The sequence below is a fragment of the Hyperolius riggenbachi genome, chromosome 10, assembly GCF_040937935.1.
Source record: "Hyperolius riggenbachi isolate aHypRig1 chromosome 10, aHypRig1.pri, whole genome shotgun sequence".
Classification (NCBI taxonomy): Eukaryota; Metazoa; Chordata; class Amphibia; order Anura; family Hyperoliidae; genus Hyperolius; species Hyperolius riggenbachi.
In genome coordinates, this window is record NC_090655.1 from 100,651,938 (window position 1) to 100,671,934 (window position 19,997).

Genomic DNA, 19,997 nt, shown 5'->3' on the forward strand with positions numbered 1-19,997 from the left:
CCAGAGCTGTAGCAACTGGGACGCGCTCTATAGGCAGTCGTAGTGTTAGGGAGACTTGCCCAAGGTCTCCTACTGAATAGGTGCTGGCTTACTGAACAGGCAGAGCCGAGAATCGAGCCATATACTTATGGAGAGGGAGGGCTGTGGGTCCTATACAGCCTTCCCATTCCTCTCACGGTGCCCATGTTCCAGCGCCGTCATCACTGTTCCAATCTGCTGCCACGGGAGGCTTCGGAAGCCTCAGCTTTCCTAATTCAGTCCCACCAATTAATTTGAGCTGTGCCAAAAATGTGTGAGGACCTCGGCCCTTGAGGAATGGAGTCTGACCTCCCTGTATGATTTGTAGGAGATAACCATTAGAGTTTTTACATCTTTTATAGCCCCTATCTTAAAATTCTGACCTTTTTTATCTATTCACTTCACTCAGGATTGACTCTCTGCCCTGACAGAGTTTTATAGCCTGTAACAAGTTATCAGTGAGAATTAATTTATAAATGAGTCAGTGTTTGTAAGATCTTTCCTCTCTGATTTGCATCCTGAAATTTATCACAGGTGATGACATCTTTAGTCTTGTCAGGTGCAGTTCTGCAAAATGTTTGTTTGTGAGAATTACGATGCCCGTGAAAATAATGTCTGGTCTCCCAGAATGCTCTGGGAGGAGAATTCTGTATAGCTAGACAAACTAGGCTAAACACCACTGAGAGGGCGGGGTTACATACAATATACAGCAATACATAAATATAGGAATTGTTTTTGATGCTGAAACCAGAAAATTACTGTAAAAGTGGGTATCCTGAATAAGTTGCTGCATTCTACTATACGTCACTCACTACAGTACACTGCTTAAAGAAAGTCTGAAGCCTTAAAAATTACCTCTTTTTATTTCAGAATGCTCTTCAGCCTTAAGAGCAAAGAAGATTTGCAGCATCGGCAGTACGAGGTCTTTATCACCCATGAAATCCCCAGGGCAAAATCCTCCGGTACTTCCTGGAGAAGGCAGAGCTTTGTGCTGTAGCTCTGCTTCCAGTCCATTCAATCACCGCCGATTGCTGCCTCTCCCCGCCCCTCTCAGTCTTCTTTCACAGACAGGGGCGGGAAGAGGCGGAGATCAGCAGTGGACTAGAGGCAGAGCTACAGCGCAAAGCTCTTCCTCCCCGGGCAGCAAAATCTGCGACTTTGACAGTCATAGAATTTTGCCCTGGGATTTGGGAGTGATAAAGATCTCGTACTGCCGCGGGGATGTGGCGAATCATCTTTGTTCTTAAAGGGAAGGTTCAGGGAGTGGGGAAAAAAAAATAAAAATCCATATCCACTTACCTGGGGCTTCCCCCAGCCCGTGGCAGGCAGGAGGTGCCCTCGCCGCCGCTCCTCAGGCTCCCGGTCGTCTCCGGTGGCCGACCTGGCCAGGCCCGGCTGCCAGGTCGGGCTCTTCTGTGCTCCAATCTGCGCCTCACGGGGGCACACTGACGTCATCGGACGTCCTCCGGGCTGTACTGCGCAGGCGCAGTAGTTCTGCGCCTGCGCAGTACAGCCCCGAGGACGTCTGATGACGTCAGCGCGCCCGCGTGGAACGCAGAAGAGCCCGTCGTTGGAGCGCAGAAGAGCCCGACCTGGCAGCCGGCCTGGCCAGGTCGGGTCGGCCACCGGAGACCACGGGAGCCTGAGGAGCGGCGGCGAGGGCACCTCCTGCCTGCCAGGGGCTGGAGGAAGCCCCAGGTAAGTGGATATGGATTTTTATTTTTTTTCCCACTCCCTGAACCTTCCCTTTCAGGCTGAAGAGCATTCTGAAATAAAAAGGGGTAATTTTTAAGGCTTCAGACTCTCTTTGAAGAAGAACTGTCACGCAAATCTTAAAATTTAAAACACATACAAATAAGAAGTACGTTTCTTCCTGAGTAAAATGAGCCATAAATTACTTCTCTCCTATGTTGCTTACAGTAAGTAGTAGAAAGACATTACCGGTAGGTTTTTTGGCTAGTCCATCTCTCCATAGGGGATTCTCAGCATGACCTTTTATTCTTTATAAAGACACTCCCTAAAAGATTTATACAAAGATGCTGACCAGCCTCCCTGCTCCCCGTACACTTTTTGGCAGTTGGACGGAGCAACTGCCATTCACTAAGTGCATTTTGAAAATAAAGAAATCCATGTGGATCCCCATGAGGAGATGGGCCAGTCCAAAACCTGTCGGTTCTTTCAGATTTCTACTACCTACTGTAAGTGACAGCAACATAGGAGAAAAGTAATTTATGGCTCATTTTACTCTGGAAGAAACATACTTCTTAATTGTATGAGTTTACATATATTTTAAATTGTAAGAGGTCTTTTAAAGAACAAGCGACACCCATGCTAACCTAGAGATAAAAAACACATATATAAGTAGATAAATACTAGTTCTACTTACATAACAGATGTATTGTGCTATCCACATAATGATTCCTGCGAATTTTATAAAGGAAAAGCAGAAAATCCTATTCTAGGCAGTGGCCATCTTGCCAAGCTAATGCTGACATCATATCCTCCCTGACTCTTGTTTTCCCCCTCCCTTCTCTTGCTCATTGTGTATTCCTTAGCTGCCCTCCTCCCAGAGTCTTCAGACACTACCACTGAGGTGTATACTAACAACTTCCCTGACTTTTTTTTTTTACTTCGTCTTCCAATCGCTGAGTCACCTCAGCCTTGCTTGTAAACACAAGTGATCAGAGGGTGCTTCTGATAAGCAGCTATGCAGGGAAATAAATGGAAGAGGAGGAATATATTATAGATAAAAAGAACCCCCAGCATGCAACTGAATGGCAATGGCTATTAAAGGGCCAGTGCGCCTAAGGTATGTGATAACTCGAAACCATAACAGCAGAAAAAGTTTTGCAAGTTTTGAATGCAGGATTAGCAAATTTATCACTTAATACACTTAGACCAGTTTCTGTGGAAATTTGATTTTTATGGTGACGATACCGCTTTAAGCAACAGTCCAGTCAAAAAGAAACTGCCATTCAGAGCCAAACAATTCTAACCCTTGTAGTGTGAGAAAGAAAAACAAAACAAAACAAAGGGCCCGTTCTCACTTGAGTGGGAATCGCGCGATTACCGCTTAAGGCAAACCATTAGCGGTTTTTTAAAAACCGCTACAACATGTAACACTATGGCAGTGTTCTCACTGCCGCGTTTGTGGTTAGTGTTAACCGCAAATGTGTTACACGCAGCGGTTTGCGATTAGCATGCGTAGCACCGCTAATCGCTCCAAAACCGCCGCAGTGTCCATTGATTTTTCTGCGTTAATCACGGGAAAATCACTCCCGCAAAGTTTGGCGGTTTTAGATGTGAACGGACCCAAAGGAACATAGCCTAGTTATATATAGGCGCTGTACAAATGTTTATCTCATGGCACTTCATGTACAAGAAGAAGGAAATGATATGATCAAAAGCCGATAACATATCAAGGAGGAGTAAAGAATTTGTACTTGACCAGTAGGAGATCATTAAGAACTATGGCAAGTGTCGGTTCAGTGGAGTAAAAGAAAATAAATCAGGTAGTCAAGCCAATAATGTGCAGCGATGCTGTTCCAGTAATTTGGATAATAAAGAGAGATTTTTGGAAGAGAAAGGGGGGCTTAGATGCATTCCTTGCGTTGAAAGCAAAGTACCGTATTTTTCGGACCATAAGACGCTCCGGACCATAAGACGCACCTAGGTTTAGAGGACAAAAACCAGGGGGAAAAAAAATACTAAACCTGGGGCATCCATGGTACAGGGGCATCTTGTGCATATTCTCCCCTCCCCAATTTATATGTCCCCCTTGTACCTCTTGTGTTCCCTTTGTACCTTTAGGGTCTCTCTTGTGACCTCCACTGTCCCCGTGTGGTCCTCTGTCCCCCTGTGTCCTCATCCATGCCCCTTGTGTCCTCTTAAATGCCCCTCATGTCCTCTTAGGGGGCCACTGTGTCTTCCAAAGTGCCCCCCGGGTCCGGCAAAGTGCCCCCCGGGTCCTGCAAAGTGTCCCTCGGGTCCTCCAAGGTGCCCCGCCGGGTCCTCCAAGGTGCCCCCTGGATCCTACAAAGTGCCCCTTGGGTCCTACAAAGTGTCACCTGGGTCTTCTAAAGTGCCCCTTGGGTCCTCCAAAGTGTCCCCCTGGGTCCTCTAAAGTGCACCCCCTCCTCTAAAATGCCACGTTTTCTCTTAAGTGCATCCTGTGACACCCTGTCTGTCTAAAGCCTGTGTGTGGCTTCTAGGCTTGTAATGCACAGTTTCTGTGTCCCCCGAGGCTGCCGCGTCCCTTTATACATGGTTTCCGCCCCCCGTCCTCCTCTGTCCCCCCCCCCCCCCCCCCGTCCTCCTCTGCCCCATCCCCACGGACTCCTTCCCCTGGCTCTCTAATGTGGGGCTATGCGGGGAGTGTGAAGGCTGCTGCAGCTTACCATTGGATTATAGCGCTGAACATCGGTAAATCCGCCGCGTGAACAGCCGCTGGGTGGTCCGTGCACATTGCCGAAGCCTCTCTGCCTTCACTTCCGCTTACATCACCAATGCGGAAGTGAAGGCAGAGAGGCTTCGGCAATGTGCACGGACCACCCAGCGGCTGTTCAGGCGGGTGATTAGAGAGTCAGGGGAAGGAGTCCGTGGGGATGGGGCAGAGGACGGGGGGCGGAAACAATGTATAAAGGGACGCGGCAGCCTCGGGGGACACAGAAACTGTGCATTACAAGCCTGCAAGCCACACACAGGCTTTAGACAGACGGGGGATGAGGCAGCCGTGCGGACATGTGATTTTAACGGTGGGGGGGGACAACTGGTGCCGGGCAGAAACTGCAGCATTTGGACCATAAGACGCAGGCACTTTTCCCCCCCATGTTTGGGAGAGAAAAAGTGCGTCTTATGGTCCGAAAAATACGGTACATAAAATAAAACGATAAAATGTGTGGATGAGAGCACTTATCTCCCCCCCCCCCCAAAAAAAACCCTTAAATCACCAGAAACAGCAGAGTTTAAATGACAACTACGCATTTCACAGGATTAATCTGCTAGGGTTGACCTAACACTAAGATGAACCAGCTACTTCCTTGCATAAGTACAGCATGTGTTTAACCTCAGGAAATAGATTAATCCTGCAAAACGCGTAGTTACCACTAGTACTGAACAAAATTCTTCTAATGTTCAGAATATGTGATTTTGGGAGATAACTATTCCCATTCATACATTAAATTATTCTTTTGTAGGACACCTGAAGTGGAAGGGATATGGAGGCTGCTATTTTTTTGGAAGTAAATATGGCAGCCTTCATATTCCTCTTCACTTCAGGCGTCCTTTATTTTGTGTACTGAGATGCCACTATTCCAAATGTAAAATTCAGAGTGGCCGTATTAAGATATTGGTCAAGTCACATGACAGCAATAAATATATTTATCCAATCACATGATAGCAATATTTGATATCTACCAAGGTAGAGGGAAACCTCTGGAAGATTCAGAGGGTTTTCTTCCTCGACCCTCCTGCTGTTTGCGGAGACCTTATTCTTCTTTGCGGCCGAGCTACTGAGCGCGGCAGAACTGTGCAGGCTCAAGTGTGTCCCGCGCCTGTACAGAGGCATGGAGCTGCTTGTGTATGGAGGAAAAATTTCTGCAAGATTCTCTCCATGAAACGGCACAGGCCATACTTGCCTCTGTGCAGTGCGGCCTTCTGAGGGGCGCAGCGCTGGATCACTGGAGTCTAAAAATATGGAGTTTCCCTCTTCTAAGGTAAGTAACTTTCATTACATTTTCACTTCAGGTATACTTTAGGACATAAGTAATGCTGAAAATCTGTACTGGACTTATTCGCAATTGGTTTGTAAAAAACACTCCTCACTAGTTTTCAAATCTAAATATAGGGAAGCTTGCTGTAGCCTTAGTGAATTATTTTAGGCTATTGCAGTTCCATACATCACTTGCGGCAACAATTTTTATTCTATAAAATCTGGACAGCCTGGATTCAGTTTAATACTGCTGTAAATATTCATTCTTGATAAGAATAGAAGGAAAAGGTGGGCGCTTTTACAGGAAAGACATCAGGATATATCTTCAGTGTGTGTTACAATGAATCATGTTTACATCTTGTCCACAGCACTATGGAAGGGTGCAGGCGGCATTTAGTATAGGATTTGCCGGCAGTTTATCAGTTGTGAAAAATAAATGAGCTGGTTTTAAATTACAGTATACTACAGCCATAAATTGAAGAAATGGGGCCAGAAAAAAACCCAACTTATTTGAATGTCTCTTTTGGCTCCCAGACTGTTTGAAAGCTTGATATATACATCACGTTTCTGAGAAAGGGCAACATTTCTGATAGCATGTGATGGTCGGCTGTAGCTTGCACAGATCTGTGTCCTGAGCACAGGGACATTTTATTTCCTTAATAATGTTGTTTGTAAGGCTCAATAATCAAAAATAAATAACTTGTTTTATAAATATTGTTAAAGAACCACTACAACGAAAAAAAAGTAAGCAGTTAAAAAATATGTCAGTTTTAGGACTAGTCCATCTGCTCATGGGAACTCTCAGGGTTTTCTTTTTTGTTCAAAAGCATTTCCAGAACAACAGCTGCTTAGTCTAACTGCCAAAATAGTAGGATACCAGCCAGCCACCCTAATCACTTGCACTCTATTTTGGCAGTTAGGCCTGGTGCACACCAGAGGAGTTTTTCTGAGCGTTTTGAGGTTTTAAATCTGCTGCTAATGTTATCCTATGTGTCTGTGCACACTGGAGCAATGAGGTTTTGTAAAAAAAAAAACCATAGCATTACATTGGGAAGAGCTTTTGAAACCTCTAAAAGCTCTTCCCAATGTAATGCTATGGGTTTTTTTTACAAAACTTCATTGCTCCAGTGTGCACAGACACATAGGATAACATTAGCAGCAGATTTAAAGAGAACCCGAGGTGTGTTTAAAGAATGTTATCTGCATACAGAGGGTGGATCTGCCTATACAGCCCAGCCTCTTTTGCTATCCCAAACCCCACTAAGGTCCCCCTGCACTCTGCAATCCCTCATAAATCACAGCCATGCTGTGAGGCTGTGTTTACATCTGTAGTGTCAGTCTCAGCTGCTCCCCCGCCTCCTGCATAGCTCCGGTCCCTGCCCCCGTCCCTTCCCTCCAATCAGCAGGGAGGGAAGGGATGCAGGCGGGGACTGGAGTTCTGCAGGAGGCGGGGAGAGCAGCAGACTGACACTATAGAGATAAACACAGCCAGCTCTGACAAGCTGTTTGTCAGCAGCGTGGCTGTGATTTATGAGGGATTGCAGAGTGCAGGGTGACCTTAGGGGGGTTTGGGATAGCAACAGAGGCTGGGCTGTATAGGCAGATCCAGCCTCTGTATGCAGATAATATTCTTCAAACCCACCTCGGGTTCTCTTTAAAAACTCAAAACGCTCAGAAAAACTCCTCTGGTGTGCACCAGGCCTTAGACTAAGCAACTGCTGTTCAGGAAATACTTTTGAAAACAAAGAAAACCCTGAGAACCCCCCCCCCCCCCCATGAGGAAGTGGTTGGTTTTGTCAGATTTTAACAGATTACTTTTTCGCAGTACTGGTCCTTTAATGAAGAAAATATGAAATCATGCAAGCACAAGTTTCAGACTTGTTAGTAGCTCCATCTACTGGTAAGAATGGGTCCATCTGAACACCCTCTTAGTGAGTGCTCTTGCACAGCTGTATTTAGCACCCACAGCTGGTAGCATTCCAGGCATGTGCATTTCAAAACAGCGCATGCTCAGGACACTCAGCCATTGCTGCTCTGCACTGCCATTCAGGAGCAAGAATCATGAGAGCGCAAACAGAGTGGACAGTGCATGTGCCCTACTCAGGCTTGAACCAGTCGGAGCTGTGAACGGGCCCAAAGCGAGAGAACACAGGGGAGGACAGGCACAATAAGGGGCCACACAGTGTCTGGAAGACGTAGGCCCCGTTCACATCAGCAAACACGGATGGCCATGCATTTGGAACGCAACGCGTACGAACGCACGCCATCTGCGTTTGCATGCATTGCGTGGCTGATTCCATTCACTGAAAGTGAATGGGTCAGCCGTGGGTTTTGGTAAAAAATGCGATCAGCATACGTTCCCGGACCGCACTGGTCCGGAACGCATGCAGTGTGAACATCAGACAAGGCAGTCTATGCATTTTCTGATGTCCTGCGTGTCGGGCTCCTGCGTGTCGGGCTCCTGCACGCGCTGCCGAAATCCAGACGGCAGCACGCAGTGTTAACGGGGCCTTATAGATTATTGTGGTATGTATCATTTTTTTGCACATCAAGTACCCTTGAAAGCAGACTACCATTTTTCACCTCACATGTCAGAAAGCCAGGCAACTCTCTTCTGCTAGAATACAGGCTTCCCTCCCCACTTTTCAGGAGCCTAATATTTCTAGGTCCTTAAAAAAAAAAAAATAATACTCTTTCTACATTTCCTTAGTACAGCACTGAAAGAAAGCTTTGCCATCAAGATTCATGTTAGGATTTACAGTGCACCCGAGACAAAATCTGCAAGGAAATTAAAAAAAAAAAAGATACTTACCTAAGTCAGGCAACACAGGATGGCCGTGATCCCTCATGGAGAGGAGCACAGCTGATATCTTCCAGAGGGTCCTGGGCAGCTGAGGGGGGGGGGGGGGGGGGGGGGAGGAGGACATAGGAACCTCTGCAGGATCTAGAGGCTTTCCTCTACCTAGGGAAGGATCTGTTTTTTGTTGCAGCTTTCACCTCAGGTTTACTTAAAGGAGAACTGTAGTGAGAGGTATATGGAGGCTGCCATATTTATTTCCTTTTAAGCAAGACCAGTTGCCTGGCTATTCAGCTAATCCTCTGCCTCTAATACTTTCAGCCATAGGCCCTGAACAAGCATGCAGCAGATCAGGTGTTTCTGACAAATTTAGACAGATATGACAAGATTAGCTGCATGCTTGTTTCTGGTGTGATTCAGACACTTCTTTAGGCAAATAGACCATCAGGGCTGCCAGGCAACTGGTATTGCTTAAAAGGAAATAAATATGGCAGCCTCCATATCCCTCTCACTACAGTTCTCCTTTAAATGTTGAAGATGTCTGACTTTTTCACATTAGGATAATAGAGAGTTCCGAGCATGATAAAGCTACGCAACTCAACTGCATAACTCTCCACTGCAGCACCAATCTTATACCATCACATTGAATGGGTCATCCCTGCACTGCACCATAGACTACAATGCATGCAGTAGTATGTGCTCAGAACACATTACACCACAATGCCTAAGGGCTCATTCAGACTATGTGTATTGCTGTGCGCATTTTGGCAGCATGTATAGTGTGCGACACGCAAGAACTGTAGAAAGGCATAGACAGCCCTTCTACCGTTTCCACTATATGCGCTGCGCAGCAGTACGATGCACTATCGCACTGCTGCATTTTATGGAATTGCAGCGCAGATCCCATTCACTGTAGTGAATGGGATCTCTAGCGCAGCACATAGTAGCACAGATGGCATGCGATCGGACACGTTGCTTTCCGATCGTACAGACATCTGCGCTAAATGATGTGAACGAGGCCTAAGTGGCAATCTCTGATGTCCTTGCATATCCAACACAATAAACTGCACAGCAACACATACAGTGTGACAAAAACCTATCCAGGGTAACAGTTATTAGCAGCCAACAGCTGCTCGTTATCAGACAACTTTATTGCTACAATGACAAACCAGATTGCTGGACTTTAATTTTAGATCACAACTAAAGTCAAATAAGGAAAGCAAACTAGCAAACGGTAAAGTCGTAGCAGTAACCGTGTTTAAAGGAGAACTCCATGCAATGTCATAGGATTAAACTATATGATCTGACGCTTAAAGAGGGTGGAACTGAGGTTTTTAGTTTCTTTATCATACTTATTCAAATATATATGTATAATAAAGTTTTGTCTGGTACATCCTGACATATTGTATAGAAGTAGAAGGGGAAGAAAGGGACAGTGGCAATTTTAAGGGGACACTACTTATAAATATTCAAATAGGAATCGGTCTACAGAGTACCAGTAGATAATTTGTTTTAGACAAAATAAAATACTGTATTCACTAGTGTGACATCAGACAAAAGGCACAACAAAAACAATTGAAAACACATTGCACATTACTTGCCAATTGCTGTAACGGGTACACCTCAGTTTCCTTTCCCCTCCAATACAATGCATGCAGGAGCGGTATAGGAACACCCTCTCCTAGTTGAGCAGCACAAAGACCATAACCCCTAAATCATTCCGTCAGGAAATAGTACCCAGTATATAACTGAATAAATGTTTTAGGAATAAGGCCAAGCTTTGACATGCTTGAGTGCCCGTTTGTATTATTTTCAAGGTGGATCTTTATCCCTTCCCTTAGCGGCGTAACTACCATGTATGGAGTCCCCCTGCAAAAAAAGATTGCATGGGGCCACCTAGGTCCATAGCGCCCCCTCCCCCCCCCCCCCCCCCCCCCCCCCCCCGAAAGGGACCAGGCAGGCAGCTGATAAACAAACATCCCCGCCACCCCCTCCCCACCGTGCAGAGTAGCACTAGTAGGAACATTATATGTACCCGCTTCCAGCGCCACAAACCTCTGTTCATAACAGTAGTAGCACTCTTTGCTGCCCTTCACCGAGCTCCCAAGAGAAAACAGTGGATAAAAGTGGCTAGAGGGAATGGAACAATAGGTGAAGTGTGGCGGCAAATCTCCGTGCATCACAGCAGAGGCACTCTCTACTGCCCTTCACCAAGCTTCCAGTCACATGACTCGCATCAGTCATGTGATAGGGAGCCCGTAAATGGCAGCAGAGAGAGTGTGCTGTGATGCATGGAGGAGACCCGCAGCACAGGAACAGGTAGCGAGTGTAAGATTACCTGCTTCCAGTGCTGCGGGTCTACTCCATGCATCACAGCACACTCTCTCTGCTGCCATTCACCGGCTCCCTATCACATGACCGATGCGAGTAATCTGATTGGGAGCTCGGGGAAGGGCAGCAGAGAGTGTCTCTGCTGGGATGCATTGAGATTTGCGGTGCTGGATGGAAGGTGAAGTGGCCCTTAAAGTCCCTGGGCCCCTCTGCAATAGTGAGGGTTGCAGGGGTTATAGTTACCTTCTCTATCTACCCCCTCCCCCCCCCCGCACACACACGCCTACCTACCGCCACCCTTCACTCTACCCCCTTTCCTCCACCCCCCCCCCCCCAACAAAAATGTTTTTCCTATAACCAGTAGTCATATGACTTCTCAGCTTCCTACAAGTAAACCTATAACCATGGCAGAGCCAAAGCATCAATTTAAGCACTGTTATACTATGCCCACTACTGTATAGCGAGTTTACTTTAGAGTTCCACTTTAAACAGTAGTCTGAACCCACTATTCCAAGTTTAATCTTACCATATGTGTTCTGATTTTTCTAATCAAGCAATATGAATGTTATAGAATGTTGTACTGACCAAGCCCTAAAAAAGACAGAATAACCCAAATGCTTGCCGTTTCCCGTATGTGAAACATATGTGTTGTTTTCAGGCAGTGGAATATCACCAAACCCAGCAAAGTTAAATGTTAACATTTCCATTACATCTGCTCAGGAGGATATGAGGCTGGAGGGTGAAGTCTGCAGCAATCCTGCACTTTATTACTTTTAAACATGAATATGATTGCTAAAAGGCCTGGAAAGCCCATAGGGAGACATAGGGAGACGGTAATCATTAACAGCTGCAGTGCAAACACAAGTTCAATATACACAACAATGTAAACCTACTAATCTTGTGTAAACCAGAATGCAAAGTTAAGAAAGAACTTTAACCCTATGTTTTCCTCTCTTTGTTTTAAGAATGGATACATATTGCGCGGTTTTGTTCCCGACTGCAGGGACTGAACTTTACTTCCTGTGTTCTCACTTGAGATGGGTGTACAGACAGTAATAAAAACCTGCCAGATGCGTCTTCCAACGGAGGCTGAATTTTGCTTAAAAAAGTTCACCCCCAAAAAACCTTTTCAAGCAGTTAAAATGACTTCAGCTTTTGCTCTATTACTATAAGCAGAGGCGTAACTAGAGCGAAGCAGTATCTGCGATCGCAGGGTGGCCCAGAGCTGTGGGGGGACACCAACTACTGATGTAACCTTCCCTTCCTCCAATACAGGGGACTATACTTCAAATCAGGCGGTTTATGGATTATGTATATGAAGATCGTTAGTGCCACACTTGTTATATGAACCTTGTAAGATGAGCCCCAAGGCTGTGAAGAACACCAAAGGGGAGGCAAGGGAAAGGGTGTTAACATTGGGGGAGCCCCATCAAAGTTTTGCAGAGGAGCCCCATGAATTGTAGTTACGCCACTGATTATAAGCAAAAAAAAAACAGCTAAACACACACATAACATGCCGGGCAGGAAGTGCATGATGCTGATAATGCACTACAGTTTATTCAAACGATTCACATTTAGATCACTGGAAGTCCTAAAGCCAATCGCTAAACATGATACATTTGGAAGGCTGGGCGGGTTAGGGCAAGGCTGGCTTAGCATTAGGAGCTCAGCATCTCCATACGGTAGGAAAGGCTTAGGCTAGGTGTACTGGATAGGGAAAGGTGATGGGTTAGAATGGGGTTAACAACTGATCAGGAGTTTGGGGGTTGAAATAAAATAAAGAGTAGACTTTCAGCCAGAGAAATAAAAAAAAAAAAAAAAAAAAAAAAAAAGGAACACATCATAGTTATTAGTGTGCTAGGCACTGTACATACCCATGCCTATGTCATCATGTCACTTCGGGTATCCTTTAAGCACATCAAAACGGGAGAGGTCACAGTAAAGCACACGGCTGGTGGCCCTACTAATGCCAGCGATGGTGTGGAATTTTAGCAACTGAAATCAGTCATCCACAGCTCGTCCACATTTAGGGCTGGTTCACACCGGGGGTAATTGCGATGTGCGTGCAGATCAGCAAAGCACAAGTGCAGTCCCACAGCAGCGTTTTGATTTGGTTAAAATCACAAATTTGCTCCATGTAGCAGTTTTCGGAGTGATTCAACTTGAATAAATGTGCAAAAACGCACATTTATTGAAAAAAACGCTCTGAAAATCATAACTGCTAGACATTAGCGGTTGCAATTGCGTTTTCCGGTGTGAACCAAGCCTTACCTGAACCACAATGAAGCTGGTTTCTCACTTTGAGTGTTAGTGCAATGTTGTCTGCTGAAGTGTCGCCCAGTAGACAAAGCAAACGCCACTCAAACGAAGCAGGTTGTCGCAGTGCACGGCGCTCAGCGCTGCTATACCAGCAAAGCTATTGTGCACAAGGCGCGTAAGGGTCATTTGGGGATCCAGCAATAGCCTGACCCCAAATTGCACCTCCCTCCGAGTTGCAACAACTCGGAGGGGAAATAGTATTTAACACCGCCAGGGATTTGAGCGGCAGTAGGGTGAGCAGTCATTCGGCTCACCCTGCGCCCCCCAGCTCACCAGAGCGGTAATATTACATATGCTGCACAGGCACTTGCAAGTCTGTTCCATGCACTTCAGTTGTGCACACTAGCTTCAGTGAGTACCTATTCCTAACACAAGCTTACCTCAGAGGCCAACTCAATAAATATATATACTGTATATAGTATGTTTCTTTTATTTATTTAATCTCCTCACAGACTGAACCATGCATTACACTGTAATGTGATAATTATAGTTTCATTATGAACAAGGGAACCACATAACAATTATACTTGCATGGAAAGGTTATGGAAGCAGCAGGTGTAACACTAATTCCCCTCACCGCAGCTCAAACTGGGTGGGAAATCAGCAGCATCTCAGCTTGTCCTTGACACAACCAGTCCAAGTTATAAATATCCATGGAAAAGAGACAAGGACACATTACTACGTATTTCAGGCCAATGAGTGTGAGAAAAGCCTCCTGGCTCTAACATCCAGGCTTTGCACATTTCTGAACTGCCTGACCAAGTGTTTGGATGCAGTTATGTATTACGGGATAGAGCCAGATTTTTGGAGAGAAACACAAAGCGGCGGGCCTGGAGTGGCTGCTGCCCGAGGTCCGAGTACTAGAATGGATTGATGTGGGAAGTCTCTGCATGTGCACCCCCGCCGAAATCTCGTTGCCGGGAGCGTTCTGCGCCTGTGTGGTACTACTGCACAGGATGCTCCTGGCTGGACGGCGCCTGCGTCGGTGCCAGTTGCAAGTGAACGGGCAGTCAGAAGAGGAAGGAGTGGGAGCACTCAGGCCAGAGGGGCCTGGAGTAAGCCCAGGTATGTATATTTTATTGCTGTGGCTCCATCTCAGGAACACTTTAAGCCACTGGCCTAGAATAAGCTGCAGATCAGATGCTTTGACACTGGTCTGACTCCACTGGCTGCATGCTTGTTGCAGGTGTGCGACTTAAACTCCGCATGCCAGCCAGGCAACTAGGATTGTTTATACGGGAATAAAGATGGCAGCCTCCGGTACTCTTCTCACTTCAGGTTCCTTTTAACAAAACAAGCTGTATCTTTTACTGTAAGAATGACGACGGACATTGAGGTATATTCACCATGCACCATATGTAGCTGTTGTGTGTGCACACAATGTGTTTGCTACAGGTCAATAGGTATATATTAAATGAGTCATATATTGAAGAGCGGAGGCTGAATCTCACCTGAGGACAATGACACACCTGTGCTGCCTCTGATGTCTACAGTCCCAGCTGACAATGTGGATGCCGCTATGAACTTCACTGAACTCCACCTCCTCACACACCAGGCTGCCGCGCTGGTTCTGTCCTCGTGACATGAACACGGATAAGCCTGCAAAGAAACAGATACATATTCATTCCCATGAGCATTTCAGCACAGTAAACAGGACAATGGACTGCCACAAGCTCTTTTATGTCATCTGAAAGATGCATGACGCACGCTGACTGACTGCCTCAGGTGTGAAGTACTTTCCACCTTCCTGGAGGGGTTAATAAAGGGTGTTTAGCAGCATACAGAAATATGCTGACCTTTACAAATAATATAGGTGTGCAGTATAAAAGGTGGCTGAAAAACTCACGCGATGAACTGGTGTGAGGGCACTTTTACACGTAATGTATTGCGTTGAGTTGCGTCCATGGGTGCAACAGGACGCAGCTCAGCGCAATGTTAAGTGTAAAACAACTCTAAAAAGGAGACATTTCTGAGACAATATGCATACATTTGAAAACGCTGAGAGCCAATTTGGGCGCGGCGTAAACTGAAAGAAAAATTTGGTTAAGAGCACATAGTATAGCGGCAAATTTACATACTGTATACTCTACTACTTAACTGATACAGTGAAATATCGGTAATATTTGCCGATATTTCACTATGACCTAACCTTTCCCTTCTCTCACACAGAACCCTCACCTGGTGGGCAACTAAATCCTCCCCCTCCTCCGGTTGCGCCTAACCTTAATCGGGGGATTAAGCCCCCCCGATGACAAAAATGGTCACCCGCCATGCAAACTATGATTCGCGCCCACTACTGGGAGCTGCAGTTTGCATGTCAGAAGGCCAAGGTGCACGCTGTTTAGCAGGTGCCCGTATTTGTTGCACTTTTTTTTAGGTGTCCCTTTTCAGATATGTATAGAAACAAATCTTGAAATCCATCTATGTATCTAGCGATCTCAAGGTTCAAAACAATCCTCGATAAATCAATGCAAGGGGTTGCAGCACTGCTGGTGGGGAAGGCTGCTGTGAGCAGTCCCACCTGTGCTCAGTAAATTTTCAAAAGCAATGCTGCAATCTATTGAATTGATTTCCACTGATATCTGGAGGACTGTTTGCAGACCCCCTGATGACATGCGCAGCAGCTATTCACTACTACACAAAGCTGTAACTCCCTTTGCATCATGTCTGAGTACAACATAACCATAAGTCAATTTTTCTTAGATTTAAAAAAAAATATGGGCAGGTGGCGCAGCCCAACCGAACAATGGAAGCGGGATTGTGCATCTTAATGAGAGCTAGAGCGCTGCGAGTCAGGTGAAAACCGCCATCACTGGAACGGTCTGCTCTTCCGCTGTGGCCAGATTTGTAATAAATGATGCTTTACACGATAAAGGATGTTATTTAAGTTGGCCATACACTGGGCAATTTTTCCCCGTAGACATTCAACCGATTTGATTGAATCTGCTAGAAATCCCTAATCAGTGACCTGTATGCCTGGAACGCCTACTCTCTAACGTCTGGGACACATTTTAGCGGTAAAGTTGACTCTCTTGCCCAGGCTGCTAGACTATTCCCTATTCCTGCCCCAAAGAAGGACCTGAACCTTTTACAGCATACATTTTTAGCCTTTATCTGGGCCCACAAACACCCCAGGATAACAATTACATGTATGCACTGGCATAAAATGGTAGGGGGACTTTCAGTTCCAAACCTTGCAAAATACTATGTGGCATCTCAACTTGCCCAAATCCCCCTAACTTATGCTGGGGCCTATGCACTGCAATGCCATCACGTTTTAACCTAATTTCCACTAATGCCATGGCACTTAAGCTACTATACTCAGTATAGGAGCGCAATCGCATCCAAAACACGGCAGGACAACAACTGCACTCTGGACAGAATCGCAACGCAATTGGATTGCACAAAAGGTAGAGGAGGTAAAAATAGTCAGTGATTGGCCAATCATAATTGAAAGTGTGTACAAGGCTTTAGTGACAGAATCCATTCACAATTTGTTCAAGCATGACACAGAGCACTCTTCCTGATGTAAACACAGAGGGACAGCTGTACTATAGGTAGGACACTGCGCAGCATGATAATTACTCAAACATCTTTCATAGCCACCTTTTTACCCAGAAAATAATTGTTTGCTAACCTTTCCATATAGATGTGGCAAGCCAGGATTCCTTTGTGAACACTGTTCAGCTCAGTGAAGCCGCCACTCTGGGACTGTGAAATCCAATTAGCTGTTCACAATGGAACCCAGCGAAGATGAGCCAGCGTATCATTTTGTGAAGGTGGAAAATTGTCAATTAATTGAGATCCACTGAGATAACTAAAGGCACAGGAGACTGACTGCAGACCGTAGCAAGTGGATAACATATGGGCGCCAGCAGAGCAGACAAACCATTCACAGACATGGCGTGCTGTAGTTACAATGATAACACTTGTTGAATTCATTATTTGCAGGGGCAGAGATAGGCCAGACCGCGACAGTTTCATCATATAACTGAATCCATTAGGGAGAACATACAGCAATAGGTGTGAGGATGTCTGCAAGTCAATTAAATGAAATGCCAGCGAGATGTAGGCACAAGAGCTTGCCACACGCTTTCCTTTACTTCCAGCGTGGACAAATGTATTCAGGAGCCAACAGGAAACCTTATGAGCCAGCTCCATTAACAACAGCTAAAAAGGCTTGAGTATGCAGATTTCAGCAACATACATCAGTATGGGATATGCAAGGACATCAGACAGCGCATGGGCTGCAGTGTCTGATGGGCACATTTAATGGACAACTGAAGTGAGAAGAATATGGAGGCTGTCATATTTATTTCCTTTTAAAAAAAAATACCAGTTGCCTGGCAGCCCTGCTGGTCTGTTTGGCTGCAGTAGTGTCTGAATAACACACCAGGAACAAGCATGCAGCCAATCTTGTCAGATCTGACAATAGTGTCATGAACACCTGATCTGCTGCATGCTTGTTCAGGGTCTATGGCTAAAAGAAATAGAGGTAGAGGATCAGCCTAAGAGATTCAATTGTCCTTGTCCTATAACAGCGGATCGCTCCCTGCTGCCCAGGGGGACAGCCGTGTCACACGGCTGTCCCCACAACAAGGCTGCCTTAAATCGCAGCACTGTACGGAGTAAATAGACATCGGTTTCGCCGTCTAAGGGCCAGCACACACTGCTTCGCTTGCACTGCGGTTTTAACATCATATGCGATTTTTAAATCGCAAAGCCTTCATGAAAATAGAAAAATTGCATTGCACCAGTGTGTACAGGACTTCAAGTTTTTCATGATTTTTCAAAAGACCTTGCGATTAAAAACTGCATGCGATTTTAAAAGTGCAGCTCAAGCGCAGCAGTGTGTACAGGCCCTAACAGGCTGACTGATGGCGGAGCCGGGCTCAGTCATTCATGGGAGATGCGTGCGCGATCTCCTGCAAAACCCCACCCCAGGACTTCACGCCAATTGGCATGGAGCAGTCCTGGGGCTGCCGCCGCATTCACACCAATCGGCGTGGTGCACTAGGCAGAGCGTTTACTTTATTGACAAACAAAAGAACAAACTTTTTTTTGCGGAAATCGGAAATTCCGATTTCTACCGTATTCAATGGAAATTGGAAATCCACTTCTCAGAAACCTGTCGGAATCGGAAATTGGTATTTCTGACCATCCCTACCCACTAAACCCAACTGACCAAAGCTTCTTGAATAGGTTTCTTCTAGCCGTAAACATGGCTGTGGACAGCGCATCCGCACTGGACACGAGTGATGTCCACACATGCCCAGCAGAGCAAAGTGCTCATGCACAAAGGGGAAAAAGGAGGGCTGGTTTCTTTCTATGGTGCAAGTGCAGGGACGGATCTAGGGGGGGGCAAGCTGGTATCTTGCCCCAGGCGCAGTTTGTTGAATTCTTAAAAAGGCGGCAAAATGAATGGCAGTTTAGGCACCAAAACTTGACCTTTAGGCGCCAGAACCTGACCTTGCCCCAGGCGCAACTTGGTCCTGGTCTGTCCCTGTGCAAGTGTGGACCTTACCAGTCCAGAAGCACTCGTACACAGTTGGAAGCGTGGCTAGAAGATGAAGAGGGACCCTATGCTGGAATGGTGAGCTCTACAATGATCTAGGAAAAGCTCTGAACCAGCCAAAGGCTTCCTGCTATAAGAAAACAAATTCAATCCAAACTTTAAAGCTGTCCTTTGTAAATAAAAGCCAATAATGCAAAACTACCAGCAGTCACGCCTGACATGTCCCAGCCATCCTGTTTGCATGAGCAGCGCATGAACCTGTATTCCGGCTTAGTCATCGCAGGCAGTGTACGTTCTGCTTCTCTGAGAGAAGGCAGGTCTGCTTCCTGAAGGTCTGCCGCAGCAAAACCTAACAAGCAGGATAGCTCACGTATCAATCACTGGAGCTCGATGGAGGTCACTTCAGGTCTTCATCCAATTTTAGAGGCCAATAAACCTATTTCAGTAGCTATTGTTGGAAAGTAAAAGACTTTGAAGTGCCAGGACAATGACGTAATAGTGAAAGTAGCAGAGCTTTCTCTGAAGAGGAGTGATGAATGCCAACATTCTGGAACACAGTGATGGAAAACACCGAGCAACTCCTCGGCAAGCCTAAAACACAACAGGTACACCACATAATCCCCAATGTACCACTGTGCAAAGAACTAGCAATTCAAAGCAAGTGGCACAGCACTGTAGTAAACAGCACTCTCATAGCACTAGGGCCCTTAGTTTACATCTGAGACAGGACACCATCTGTTTATAAATGTATATTCTTCCAATGTTTATGTGGGTTTTTTCTGGGTACTCCAATTTCCCCTCCCAGGCCAATAACATACAGTCAAATTAATCTCATCCAACCAAAACTGTTCTTAGTCTACAATATGGACTTAAAATGGACCTGAACTAAGAACCTCCTCTGTGCTCTCAAATATAAGCAACAGCATAATAACCTTTACAGAAAAACATTTGTTACAACTGATAAAAATCCTGCAATAAATCTGCAGTGTGTTTACTTCCTGCTTACATGGAAGCACACACAGTGTTAACATCCTCTGTTTGCAAACTAGCTGCTCTGCTGAGGCCGCCAGCTGACACAGCTGAGAGATCAAATTCCAGTTGTGATTAGCCACAGATAGGGGATAATTAGACAGGCTGAACTCTCTAAATACACACAGGGTGAATTTCTCTATGTTCTCCTTATGTCCAGTGCAAGAATTCAGGTCCAATTTAAGACTATGTTAGTGATTAAATTGTGAACGCCTCTGAGGCTCAATTACACTATAAAGTATATACTGTAAAGCAATGCAGAAGATGTCCGCATTCTA

At 45.8% G+C, this 19,997-nt stretch overlaps 1 protein-coding gene across 2 annotated transcripts in view; it reads right to left on the minus strand.

Moving 5' to 3' along the window:
- Window positions 1–19,997, minus strand: part of SGMS1 (sphingomyelin synthase 1) — a 419,472-nt gene that overhangs the window by 288,202 nt on the left and 111,273 nt on the right. For both annotated transcript variants that reach the window (XM_068258841.1, XM_068258842.1), the window contains exon 2: window positions 14,627–14,774. The gene's annotated coding sequence lies outside the window, so the exon portion shown is untranslated. The remainder of the gene's footprint in view (window positions 1–14,626; window positions 14,775–19,997) is intronic.